This window comes from Danio rerio, chromosome 8 (genome assembly GCF_049306965.1).
Source record: "Danio rerio strain Tuebingen ecotype United States chromosome 8, GRCz12tu, whole genome shotgun sequence".
Taxonomy (NCBI): domain Eukaryota; kingdom Metazoa; phylum Chordata; class Actinopteri; order Cypriniformes; family Danionidae; genus Danio; species Danio rerio.
Window position 1 is genome coordinate 33,387,259 of NC_133183.1, and position 13,830 is coordinate 33,401,088.

At 38.9% G+C, this 13,830-nt stretch overlaps 1 long non-coding RNA gene across 4 annotated transcripts in view; it reads left to right on the forward strand.

The window, feature by feature from the left end:
- LOC141375657 (uncharacterized) overlaps positions 1-13,830 on the forward strand; it is a 97,727-nt gene that overhangs the window by 61,847 nt on the left and 22,050 nt on the right. For 2 of the 4 annotated variants that reach the window (XR_012384442.1, XR_012384444.1), the window contains exon 3: positions 3,199-3,310. This is a non-coding gene — a long non-coding RNA (uncharacterized lncRNA). Of the gene's footprint in view, positions 1-3,198; positions 4,442-5,753; positions 5,786-13,830 lie in introns of those variants that run through there. The other 2 variants (XR_012384443.1, XR_012384441.1) reach the window with 2 other exon arrangements.

The following is a 13,830-nucleotide window of genomic DNA, read 5'->3' on the forward strand; positions in this document are numbered from 1 at the left end:
GAGAGAGCCCGAAGGGGAGGGCTTTGTATTGCCAAGCTCGACCTTCAAACGCAAACCGCAGAAACTGTCGGTGGCGAGGAAGAGTGGAGACATGGAAATACGCGTCTATCAGGTCTAATGCTGCAGACCAACCCAGAGGACGAACGCACCGGAGAATGCGCTTCTGCGTGAGCATTCTGAACGGCAGCTTGTGCAGGCAGCGGTTCAAAACGCGCAGATCTAGGATTGGCCGTGACCCACCGCTCTTTTTGGGCACGATGAAGTGTGGGCTGTAAAACCCGCTCTCCATCTCGGCTGGAGGGAGCGGCTCGATTGCATCCTTCGCCAGGAGGACAGCAATCTCCTCTCGAAAGACGGGCGGACAGGGGGCTGACCCTGGTGAATACACACCCGTGACTTGGGGGGCCGTTTCGCGAACTGAATCGCATAGCCGAGTCTGATTGTGCGTATGAGCCACCGCGAAGAGCTGGCCCGCGCTAACCAGGCAGGCAGAGCTCCCGCTAATGGACTCATCGCTACAATCGCTGACGTACCAGCAGTGGGGCAGCGCGGAGTGGGTGTGCTGATCCGGGAAGCTCGCGGGTCCCACGGAAAAGCTGGAGGTGAGATATTTGCTCTCACTCCAAACCCGAGCTCCGGAGAGGAGGCTCGAGGGGTGGGAGAAAGGAGACCGTCCTCCCAGCGCTCGTGAGCCACTGGCGAAACGCACCGAATCTGCAAGCTAGAAAGCATAGCGTCCCAGACTGGCAGATTTCGGGCTGTCACATCTGGGGAAGTGAAAAGTGCCCTTTCATAATGTTTCATGGCAGTAAAAAGTGCCGTTGGAAATGGGGCCCCGCCCTCCAGCGGGGAAAGAACAAGTTCCCTCTTCTCCAGATGGCCTGTCCCAGGGGCGCTTCGCGGTCCGTTGCCGGACTTAGCGGCGTTCTGGGCAGGGGGGCTGCCTGCTTACGAGGTGCCCGACGCGCTCGCTTCGCCGGAGGCGTGTGCGGGGGCGGAGCAGCTCTCGTAGGCGGGCGCCTTCGGCGAGGAGCAGGTATGAATGGCACGGCGGGCGGAGCGGGCTACGGACCGCCGATAAGACATCACCCACCAACTGCTCTCTCACCGCCTTGAATTCCTGGGTGAATTCACAGACAGTGTCGCCGAACCTGGCTGGGGATATGGGGAAGTCAAGAAAGCGGACTTTGTCGACTTTGCGCATATCAGCCAGGGGTGGCGCTCCTGGACCACTAATGTGGACATCGTCCTCCCCAACGCACACGCAGCGGACTCAGTAGTCCGAAGAGCTAAGTCGGCGGCGGTGCGAAGCTTGTAAGCCTGGGTTGGACCCACCCTCGTGCAGCTCGGCCAGCGCCTGCGCTTGGTAGCGCTGGTAGGTGGCTATCGCATGCAAGGCGGAAGCAGCCTGGCCCGCAGTTATGTAAGCTCTAGCTCCGAGGGAGGTAGATAACTTACAGGCTTTGGATGGGAGACGAGGCGGACCCCGCCAAGAAGAGGCGCCGCGCGGATTTACCGCCATCGCGCACTCAACCTGAGGAATCGCCACATACCCCCTGGCTGTTTCACCGTCAAGAGTGGTTAGGGTGGAGGAACACGCAGCACGAGCACAAAAAAGTGCTTTACAAGACCGCGTGAGCCTACTGTGCACCTCCGGGAAGAAGGGAACGCCCCTCTAGTCGGTCCGGCCGCGGAGCTGGGGGATAAACCATCTCCAACCCACGGCCGAAGCAGCCCGGGAAAGCACGGCTAACATGTCCGTTTCAGGATCCGTAGTGACAGCGCTCACCAGCCCGAAGGGGGCGAGCGGGTCTGGATCATCATCGGACAATGAAAGCCCACCCTCCGATGCCGCGGTGGACATCTGGTCTCCGGTGTCATCGGGCGTAAGGGCTACCATCTGTTAGACGGATCGCTTCCCCCGCCCGAAGCTTGGATGGAGCGCTTAGAGGAGCGGGAGGTCCGCGGGCCCGTGGGCGACGGATTATCTCTCGCTGAAACCCTCAGATCTGCCCGAGTGCCCGCTGCAGAGCAGGGGACAACTGGGGTGGTTCGCCCTTTTGCAAAGGCTAACCGCGATCTTGCGCAACAGTCATGGCATCGCAATGACGACATGAACTGTCCGCGAGCAGCGCATTAACATGCTGGACCCCCAGACATGTAACGCAGTGCCCGCGCCCATCATCCGAGGACAGGAAACCACCGCATCCAGAAACGCACAGTCGGAGCGCCGTCCTGATAAGGACGTGCTGCACGACTGTGTTGCTCTTTCTGTGAAGTTTGCAACTTTATACGCACCGCTCTGGAGGACCGGACCCAAAGAACGCCAGGCAAGGGAGAAACCCAGCTCGACCGTCTGCCCCTGCGTGTACACACTCTGGACCGGGAGAATGCTCTCGTTCGCTCAGAATCGCTGGTCACAGCAGGAGGAACCCTCATCGACTCGATCAGAAAGTCTCTGAAGCGAAAAGGATAGCGTCTGCTGGCGCCAGGTGAGCTTATATACTCAGTTGATTGCTTATGCCGCTCACCTGCGCAGGCTTGCGCTGCCAATTCATTCTTAATTGGCCCGTTCAATACTCTTTCAGACGAGTAGCTTCTGAACCGAACCTCCCAATGCGTGGATTTTACAATCAAATCCACTTATAGTGCTGAAGTTCCCCCCGAAGGGGAACCATGATTTCTGCTGTGTACCAAAATATCCTGAAAGATACCCGACTATCTGTTAGTGACCTCAAGCTGATATTCTCTTTGGTTCTGGAGCAGGACAATGATCCAAAGCACACCAGTAAGTCTACTTCAGAATAGAGATTTTGTGGCATGACCTTAAAAATGTGGTTCATGATCAAAAACCCTCCAATATGGCCGAATTACAACAATTCAGCAAGGTTGAGTGAGCCAAAATTCTTCTACAGCATTGTAACACACTGATTATAAGTTATCAAAGTCGCTTGGTTGCAGTTATTTCCAGGAAAATTGCATGGTGCATAGGGCCCTGACAATTTACAGGCCCTGAAGCAGGTAACTTCACATATTGTAAAAATACAAAAAAATATAAAAGAGAAATAAAATCTATACACTATTAATTGAAAGTTCAATATCAAATAACAGGTGATCTGGGAGCTAAGTTAATGCAACAATATAGAAGTAGTTTTCTCGGTATATTTCCTTTGATATATTTATTTTTCTATACCACAGGTGTCAAACTCAGTTCCTGGAGGGCTGCAACTCTGCACTGTTTAATTCCAACCCTAATTAAACACACCTGATCAAACTAATTGAGTCCTTCAGGCTTGTTAGAAACCTACAGGTAAGTGTGTTGCTTGACACCTCTGTTTTTCACAGACTCTGTTACAACCACACTAAATGATAAACTAATAATACTATCAGGAATATATGTTATAAAGCCATTAAATATTATGATTTGCATTTAGATTAACTTCTTTATTTAAAAGTCCTGCATCGTTAACAACTACTAAACTAGTCCTTTAGGTATATTGTACAGATGTAATTAATAAATAGGCTACAAACTAAATAATGTCTTTTCTAAACATCTAAAAGGGCTTTATTTAAGATTAGAAGATAAAAAATATATACATCAGTTAAAAAAACAACAAGAATTCATGAAAAGTCTCCACTATTGTATGAAAACAAATGTGTGAGTGTTTAGCTTCAAGGTGTTTAGTAGTAGTGGTAGTAATGACATCAAGCAAACACTGTGCTACTGCTATCAAAAGCCAATGAATTATCCAGTAAGGTAGTCACACAGCTGAAGGGTTCCCTGTCTGTCTGTGTGTGGGCACATCTCCGTCACTGCTGGCTCTTTTGCGTACATGAGAGACATTTCGGATAACCTCATTCACATCTCCACACATAACAAAAACTGCACCCCCTGAATGCGTCTACAGAAGAATACCCAGAGGAGATGAAAAGGTCCACTCATTGCCCACTCGGCTTCATAAATACTGACTTTTTTTTTTTACGTCAAGAGAGCCTGCAGCACAAACAGTGAAGAAGCTCTTTGGGCTTCTCAATGAATGAGGCATGAGCCTGAAACAGAGGATTATTTGTTTTGTGGCCCTGTAGCAGATTCTTTTCTTTGCTTTCGCTCATGCACACTTTGTACATTCTGAGGAACATCGTTTTCTTAATTAATCTTGTTTTCCAGTAAAAATATCTCACAAGTTAAACTTCTGAGAATTTACATCTTGCAGTTCTAAGAAAAAAAAATTAGAGCAGAATTGTTATATATGAGCTCAGAATTGTAAGATATAAACTCAGAATTCTGACTTTTTTGAGTTTGTATGTGTAAAATGTGAGATACAAGGTTAGAATTAGGTTACTGAGTTCACTTTGGTGAGTTCAGATTCATTTACTTTTACATGATATTTGACTTTTAAACAGCACAAATTCGACACACAAAGCTAATATGAGATGCCATAAATATAAAAATAAAATAAACAAATAATAAAAATTGTAAATTGACTTAATAAGAACTGAAGAACTGCTTGAAATAAATGAATAATGGTAAGAGTTTTTTTTAACCTCTCAATAGTTTATGTCTTGAGTTATTGACTTTTCCACCAGCTTTGAATGTTATCACTTGATTGAATAAGCATTATCAGTTGTTAGCTGATAGATATGGGGCAGTAGGGGCCTTCTGCACCTAATGGTAGTCTCAGAAGGCTGTTATCATCCATCCACATGATTAATCAGCTTTACTAATAGAGACGACTCCAGATCCCGCTGATAGATATGGGGCAGTAGGGGCCTTCTGCACCTACTGGTAGTCTCAGAAGGCTGTTATCATCCATCCACATGATTAATCAGCTATACTAATAGAGACTACTCCAGATCCCAATCTTCTTTTACATTACTGTGACGGTTGGGGTTAGGGTTGCTGTAGGGGTAGACATTAATAAAATACAATTAATGGGAAATTTAATAAATAATATACTGTAAATGATTCTTGTTAACCTCCTGCTGCAGCTGTATGTGATATATAGCTGATTTACCATGTGGATAGACAATAACAGCCTGAGCCTACTAGTAGGTGCAGAAGGCCCCTACTGGCCCTTATATATCAGCTGATAACCCCTGATAACGCCAATTCTATCCAGTGATAACCTTCATTACTGGGAAGCACCCATACACATTCATTCACACATAAACACTACGAGCAATTTAGCTTACCCAATTTACCTATAGTGCATGTCTTTGAACTTGTGGGGGAAACCGAAGCACCCTTAAAAACCCCAAGCGAACACGGTGAGAACATGCAAACTCCACACAGAAATGCCAGCTGCACTCTAGCCAGGGCACTAACCAGTGACCTTTTTGCTGTGAGGCGATTGTGCTACCCACTGCACCACCGTGACGCCCTTTATTTTATTTTATCCAGTGGCAGAAACAGACTTCAATATTTTTTTATATATTGTGATCTTTTTTGTAATAAAGAAAAAAATTTATTTGAAATGTCTGAACACACTCTCTTTTGTTGATTTGAATCCTCTTAAACTCCGTTTAACTGTATTGTCAATCTAAATATAGACACAATATCCAACATCTTCATGTTGGCGCCTCTGAGATTTATTTTCATGTTCAAAATGTTCACTGATAGAACATTAAATCATAATTTGAGAAGTAAATTGGATTTGTACATACAGTACAATTATAAAAACTCATTTTCTTTCCTAAAATGAAGACCATGATGTTCCTTCACTGTCATCTCCCTCCTTTTCCCTTGTCAACAGGTCCAATAGTATATTAAGGACTCATCACCAAGGTAATATTTATTGAAATCTTGAAATAGTTTGCCTCCCACAGCTCTATATTATTAAGACTTCTCTTATTTAACATAACCAGAGCAAGGCCAAGGTTCTTTAATAGCAGATAAAAATATGCTGCATCAAAATATCAAGAAAAAAATGCAGAGTTTGTTCTGTGCAGGGAAAAGGGTAAAATCATTAACAGTGGTTTGTTGCACACTGTTGGGGATATAGAGTGGGATATTTGAGTGGGATTGTTTACTCCAGTTGATAATTGGGAGATAAATTCCTCTTGTTGTTCATGACTAATGCCTGGTTCACGTTACATTATGCTACTTACTGTTAAGATAGACACTACGTACGTCAGATTATGACTGTTTATGACAAATTATGACACATTGCATCCATAACCAATCATTACTTGCCATCAAGGTAATATCAACTAAAACTACTGCTCAAAAACATTTTAGTTAAGAAAATAAAATGAACAACAACCACTGAAAAAACCTAACTGAAGCAAAAATAAGAAGCAACAATAATAGTTTTTACAACCACACCAATCATCAAGCACATCAGTCCGGCATTTAAAAAAAACAATCATATTTTTTAAACAAAAAAAAATTATGATTGAATTTTTATGACAGATGATTTTTTTTGAAATATAATATATTTCATATTTTAATGATGAATTCATTTTTTTTTTGTGAATTTGTTTGTCCGAATTCTTTATCTTTTTGTTCATTTAAGTAGCTCAACTAAACCTGAAACTAGATATGAAAAACTAAATCGAAATGTGTTCACAACATAAACTGGAAAAACTATTAATTAAACAAATTAAAACTAAACACAATTGTATATAAATTATTATGTAGTTTTTTAGTGATTATATAATAAATAAAAATAATATTGAAATAAACTGTATTGAGGAGGCACGGTGACTCAGTGGTTAGCAATGTCACCTCACAGCAAGAAGGTTGCTGGTTCTGGTCTCGACTAGGTCAGTTGGCATTTCTGTGTGGAGTTTGCATGTTCTCTTCGTGTTCGCGTGAGTGTCCTCTGGGTGCTTTGGTTTCTCCCACAAGTCCAAAGACATGCACTATAGGTGAGTTGAATAAACTTGGCCATAGTTTGTGTAAATGAGTGTGTATGGGTGTTTCCCAACACTGGGTTGCGGTCGGAAGGGCATCTTTTGCATAAAACATATGCTGGAATAGTTGGTGGTTCATTCCGCTGTGGTGACTTCTGAAATTGAGACTAAGCTGAAGGAAAATAAATGAATGAATGAATAAATAAATGAATGCAGATAAAGATGAATGAAGGCAAAATTAGTGACTAACCTCCAGAAACAAGAACTGAGGAAACATTATAAAGGCAAGAGTATTGCTATAAGAAAAGCTCAGGGGACAGGGGTTGTCACTATGACACTATCCGCTTGTTGTTGTTTATAAATCTCCACAATAACAATAAATGTTGCCAAATTGTAGCTGATATCATGTAGTCTGAGACAGCACTCACAATTTATTTATTTTTTAATTTGATGCCAGTTTCCGTAAATCTATCACTTTCTTATTTACTTGTTTTTCATGTATGTTTTGCCAGTAAATATATGGGGCACAATCACTAAACAGTTCTTTTATATCAACTAAATTTTGAAATTTTGAAATTTGATGTTTTTGGCTTGCAGTTTTTTGAGATGTTTATACATAATTGTGAGTTAGAATTGTTACAATTGTGAGATATACAGTGCTTGGCATATATAACAAACCCTCATAAATCTTTTAAACTCATATTTTAAATAGGAAGCTATACAATATTATATTTGTGCATATATATTAGACTAGTCAGTACCAAAGCCAACTCTAGAGGTTATCTGACAAAAAAACTTACAATATCGGTTAAAAAAGTAGTATACCCAAATTTATATGTTATAGAAAAAATTAGTATGTTGTATTTTTTATTTTTTTATTTTTTTGCAATATTTTGTTTGGATTTAAATGTATTATCTTTCAATTTCTAAATATGTTTGGAGACTTAAATATCACTTAAATAAAATATTTGTCCTATATTCACTAAGAAATGGAGAAAAATTTTCATTTTCAAATCAGGGTTCACTCAGTTCTGCTGAGCACTGTAACCTAGAAATAAGATAGATATCCTAGATAGCAGTTAAGTCAGAATTGCAAGATATAAAATCAAGAACTGCAAAAAGTCATTGACAAGAGCCTATAACCCTGCAACTTTGCGAAAAAAAAAAATCCATAATTCTGAGAATATTTAACATTTTCAGTTTATATGGTAAAATTTCCGTAAAAATATATATTTAAAATCAATATTAGTTTCAAACGTTAAATATAGTTAAATACAGAATTGTGAGTTTACATCAGAGTCAGAATTAAGAGATACAAACTTAAAACTGTCTGAAGTGATGTCAGAATTGTGAGAGCTTATAAACCTATTGAGAAATTAAAGTCATAATTTTAGGTAAAATAAAAAATAAAACAAAAATAAATAAAACGTTTAAAAAGAAACAAATTTTAAAACAAAAATGGATTGATTTTGACGCCTATGGTTATGAATCAAGCTGATATTTTGTGGTCTAAACCTGGCAATAATTACTTGTCTATCAAATGTAGGAAGAATTGTGCCACATACATACACACATTACATGGTAAGAAATCTAAAATCAGTACCAGGAGCCTTGCTAGTTGAATTGAATATAATGTACTTATTGCATTATACACTGAGCTGGTCATAGAGAACTTGTTGTTGGGCATAATAATGGCATCTTCATTTGCCATCATCCTCCTTTTAATACTCTCAAGTGTAAACAACATGTGCTAGATCATATTTCTGGTTCAGCGGAGCAGTAAAGGACACGTTCAGACACTTCTGTAACTCTGCTTATACAACATGACTTCAGACAGCCGTCAGGTGGGAGGGCAGAGAGGACACAACATAAAGCACAGACTTTGAAAGAAAGCATAAGTAAACAGACTTTCAAAAGTCCAAAAAAAAAAGTTTAATGTGTCCTTACAAGCAAATGCAGCTAGACAGTTGGTGATTTTTTTAAATAATTGTTATGTTTTTCTTTGTAAAATGTAGATATTGTGCAAACTTGGAACTAATAATAAAGATACATATCAGTCCTACATATGGAAGACACCCAATAACTCTTATCAGGGATATTTTGAACAAGAATAATTTCATTGGATTAAAAACCACTATTATAGATCACAGTTCAGCTAAAAAATACTAGTTTGTTTTCTTTTTGAGTCTTCAGACTATGATGCCCATTTTTGTTCACAAATCACCATGTTATCATCGTTCTATGGTTTATGCTAAAAGCATGCAGATATTGTGTAGACAGCTTTCAAATTGCAAAACTGCAGAAATGATTTTCTTAATCATTGTTTGTTTTTTCTTGTAAAATATCAGTTCTTTTTGGCAGTAGCATTCTACATGTTCATTTGAACTGCTCAGAGTTGTGATTTTTAACTTTCAAGATAAAAGGACACATTTTGCAATTTTTAAAAAATGGTAAGAACTGTCAGATATAAACTCAAAATTAATACAAAAAAAGTCAGAATTGCAATATATTAACAGAAATGTGAGAAAACTAGATCAACCATGGTATTATAGCAACCCAGGCTTATTCTGAAAACATAGTTCTATATATATTTCTGGAGATCACAAAATACATCCCAGAAACTACACTTTTTTTGGCAGTTTTTGTTTTCACGAATCCACCAGAGGCCGCTGGATGATTTTGAGATCTCAAAATTCTCTCGCCAGTGCCATTCACGCCTGCGGTTCTAGTGTGAATCCACCGGAGACTACTGTCGACTGACTGACTGACCAACCGACTGATAACCCCACCCTCCCCCTTCCCTATAAACCAACCGATAGTGTTTTAAAAAACACAGATTGACAAGCGCCCAATCACTTCTCTGAACTCAACTGACAGTATTTTCAAAAGCAATCCAGAAAAAGAAAAGCCTCCTGATTTTTACCACATTTTTAGATTTTACCACATTTGTACCCTGTTATTTACTTGATTATTTTACTTTTGGCTTTTGCTTTTGTCTTATCTGCTTTCTGGAACCGTTCTTTACCAGACTCAAACCCCATCACCCTGGTCAACTCCTCTCTGCATCCAAAGACTATAGAATACACAAGACATGTCACTTGTATAGTTTTTTTATGGGAAAACGCTTAACAGTCAATATGGTGAATAAAGCCCAACTTACTAGTACAGGAGCCATTCATCGATTGCTATAGATTGTCGATTCTGCGGGGGAGAAACTCAGACCAGACGTGTGCTTTTATGACAGTTTGGTGGTCATCAAATGCAATGGAATCTCAGTGAATACTTGCTTCACAGACATAAGAAATATATCCACATATATCCACATAAAGCTTGAAAGCTGTACTTTAAAAAAAAGCAAGTGCTCTTGAAAACAAAAATTTTCTGGTTTCAAAAATGGCAGTCGAGAGAAATGGCTTGCCTTAAAGGGACATTTCAAGTCAACTGGCATACATAGTAAGCTACCAGACAAACTGGTAACAGCGGGGAAGCTGCCATACGGAGGTAATCGGTCAGCTGCTAGCGCGAAAAGGAACAATGTCATATCGCTTCCTATCGTTCGTTTTAAAAACTAAATACAGCAATACGTATTCTGGCTACATAATTTGCTATCTCCAGAAATGTATAAAGGGCTAAATTTTCAGAATTACCCATGTTGGATTATAGACTCGCAACTGTATGAAAAAAGTCTAAAAAAACTGACAATTCTGAGAAAAAAAGTCACAATTCTGAGGTCTAAAAGTCAGTTTGAGTTTTTATCTTGGAACTTGGAACTTGTTTTAAGTAATTACAAGTCTACAAAACAAAATTCTGATAAGTCTTAGAAAATTCTGAGGACAAAAGTCAATTTCTTGAGTTTTTATGTTGTCAAAACTCCCTATTTTCACTTAAGTTTTTTTTTATCGAATCTGAGATTAAAAAAGCCTTAACTATGATCGATGCATAGAAGTATAAGCTTTTCACAGCATAATACAAAAAATACTGTACATTATTACATCAACATATTTTAGACATAAGCAATTTAACCATATCGACTACATCTGGGTTTATGTATGGAGTCCATTGTTCAGCTATACAGTATGAAACAACTGTCCTTTATTCATTATCTCCAGTCTTTTGGCTCCACCAGTTGCATTGTAAAGCTGGCATGAATAAACCACTGTATATAAAATCCTCAAAACATCCATAATATAACATCTGATAAGATGATTTTAAGATTTTAAGCGTTAGATAAGATATACATCTTCACCTGCAACAAACCCAAGTCCAGTCTAACCAGAGAAAACACTGTTTTCCAAGAATAAAGCATCCTTTGTGTTTTGTTTACAGTTGCAGTTCTTGACTGAGATTTTTTTGTTATTACATAAACCGGAAAAGCTTTCAACAGGCTCAACAGTCACCGTCCTGTCCTGCGTCCTTGGTGCTTGGCATTTTAATTGTCTTTCTTAAATACCCAGAACAGGGGCCAAGTGTGCAGTCCAGCACGTTCATCATAAACTGCGATAAAGCCACATGAAACTGGAGCGCTTTTACAGCAGCTGTCGCGTGCAGCTGGTAACTGGAGAACTGACTCCAGCCCCAAACATGTGGCGCTACCTGTCCATTTCAGATTTCATGCACACGGCGCAGCTGCCAGGGCTCTTAAAGCAAAATACGGGCAAGGGCAGACTGTAAGAAACGCTCATCGGTCGCACTAACAGTCCTCTGGGATGGGTAACATATGTCTGATCATGTCAAGCTGGCTGAGCAGGGATGGGGCGCTGACACTTACAGTGAGTCGTTGGTCAAAAGACAGAAGACATTTTTTTTTATTATAGATTTGGATGCACTGAGTTGTTAAAAAATGAAATTGGAGGTGTTAATATAAAGACTTAATTATCGGCCAGCAAAGCTATTCTAAATCCATATTTAATTTTCAGTTTCTTTATTAAAAGATAATCAGAAAGTGCAGGAAATATCCTCATCAAATTTTGCAGGTTAAAGAGAACAAGTTATTTCTTTACACAGAAGTTGTTGTTTAGTGCGACCTCTCATGACACCAAACAAGTTGAACTCTTTTGGAAAGACTGTGCTGAAGTTAAATGAAATAATGTGCTGTATGCAAGATCGGGCCTTTTTCAACACTTACCAGACAACTTCTTTAGATTTAGGCTGTAATATCTTTCTTTTACTGTCCAGATGAATACTGTCCATATAATATTCAGGTCTGGACTCTGTGGAGGCCATTTCATGACTGTCAGAATTTCCGCAGTTGTTTATTTTATGGCATACGGAATGCCATAAATACTGGCTGTACATTTCACCATCAGTTCAGACAATATTACCAACAGCTCTGGTAGAAATGCAGCCACAAATCGATGCAAACCAAGACAAAGTCTTCACCACGTCACATTTATAAAATAATTTGGTCACACTTTATTTTGATGGTTCGTTTGATGGTTTTAAGTGTCATTGCATCTACATGTCAACTCAGTCTCATTAGATTGTAAGTAGGCTGTTAGGGTTGGGGTTAGGTTTGTGGTTAGGGTTAAAGTTAGTGTAAGTTGGCATGTACTTGCAAAGTTTCTTATAGTCAGTTAAATGTCTGTTGAAGGAGCAGTATCAGCAGATACTAAGCAGAAAGTCTACTAATACTCAAATGGACCATCAAAATAACGTTACCAACAATTTTATATTATAATATTCCAACTCTAACCTGTATTTTCTGTTTTTATTCTAGTAAATAGAATGAACATATCAATAAATCAACAAATTTATAGTTGCCTAAAACATTTGCACAATATATTGAACCTTACGCTAAATCAAATAATAAAATGGCTTAGTTTCTTTTTTAGGAAATCTATACAAAGTTTGTTCGATTTAACAGAAATGTTCACTACATTTAGTACAATTGGTCCAAGGTGATGATGTAATAGATATAATAGTTTTACAACTTACTCCCACCAGGGGCAATTAAATTAGGGCAGTAGCATTATGACAACAAACACATGAAAAGACAAATCACTTACAAACAATAATAAAAAGTCCAGCATGACTCATAATAACTTCATAAATAGTACTAAAACAAAAACAGCTATAAGAAAGGACTCATATATTAAACATTTTAAAACATGCTAAAATATAAGGTAAGGTTATACAGCCTTTTTGCCTCAGGAACAAAGGTAAATTTATATCTATTAGAAGAGCAATTAATGCCTCTAAACCTTCTTCCAGAAGGCAACAATACAAAAAAGTCTTCAGAGGATGGCAATCATCTTCTATCAACTTTGAATTTTCCTTAACCTTTCCCTAATATAATGTGATCTATATGAAAATATTGAAAAACATTATAATTTTACACCTTTAGTAACCAAAAACAAAATAATTAATTCAATTAAATAATAAAAATACCATAAAGCATTAAAGAAATATTAAATTTCTGGATATAGAACATATGTATTTTTAAAGAATAGAAGGATGCTTTTATGTGTCATTTTTATGTTTTTGGGCGCTATAATTCTTTTGTTGTTGTCATTAAAAATGAAACATGTAGAAAATTAACTGAAAATTAACTCTTGTGTCCAAAATGTTGACTGAATATTGTTTCCACAACTATTTAGCTTTGTGCAATGCCATTTGGTGATGGTTTTACAGTTGTTAACTGTATATATGATTAAATGATGCAGAATTTGATAATTAAGTTAATGTACCTAATGATGTAATGACATCGCCTTTAAAATATTGTAAATGTTGGTCCAACTACCTTGTTAGGGTATTTGTAATCCCCAGCATGCTTTGCGTGGGATTGAATTAAGAGATGGAAATGTTGACAATAAAAGTAATCTTAGGAGTTTAAAGTTAATAGAAAACTTGTTAAAAGTTTAATCTTCACTTTAGTTTGAAGATTTAGAAGACTTTCATGTAATGCTTTGAGTTGTGAGATTACCACCTTGCAGAAGCACCCATGCTTTGGGTATTTGCAGCTTAATTAGTAAAGCT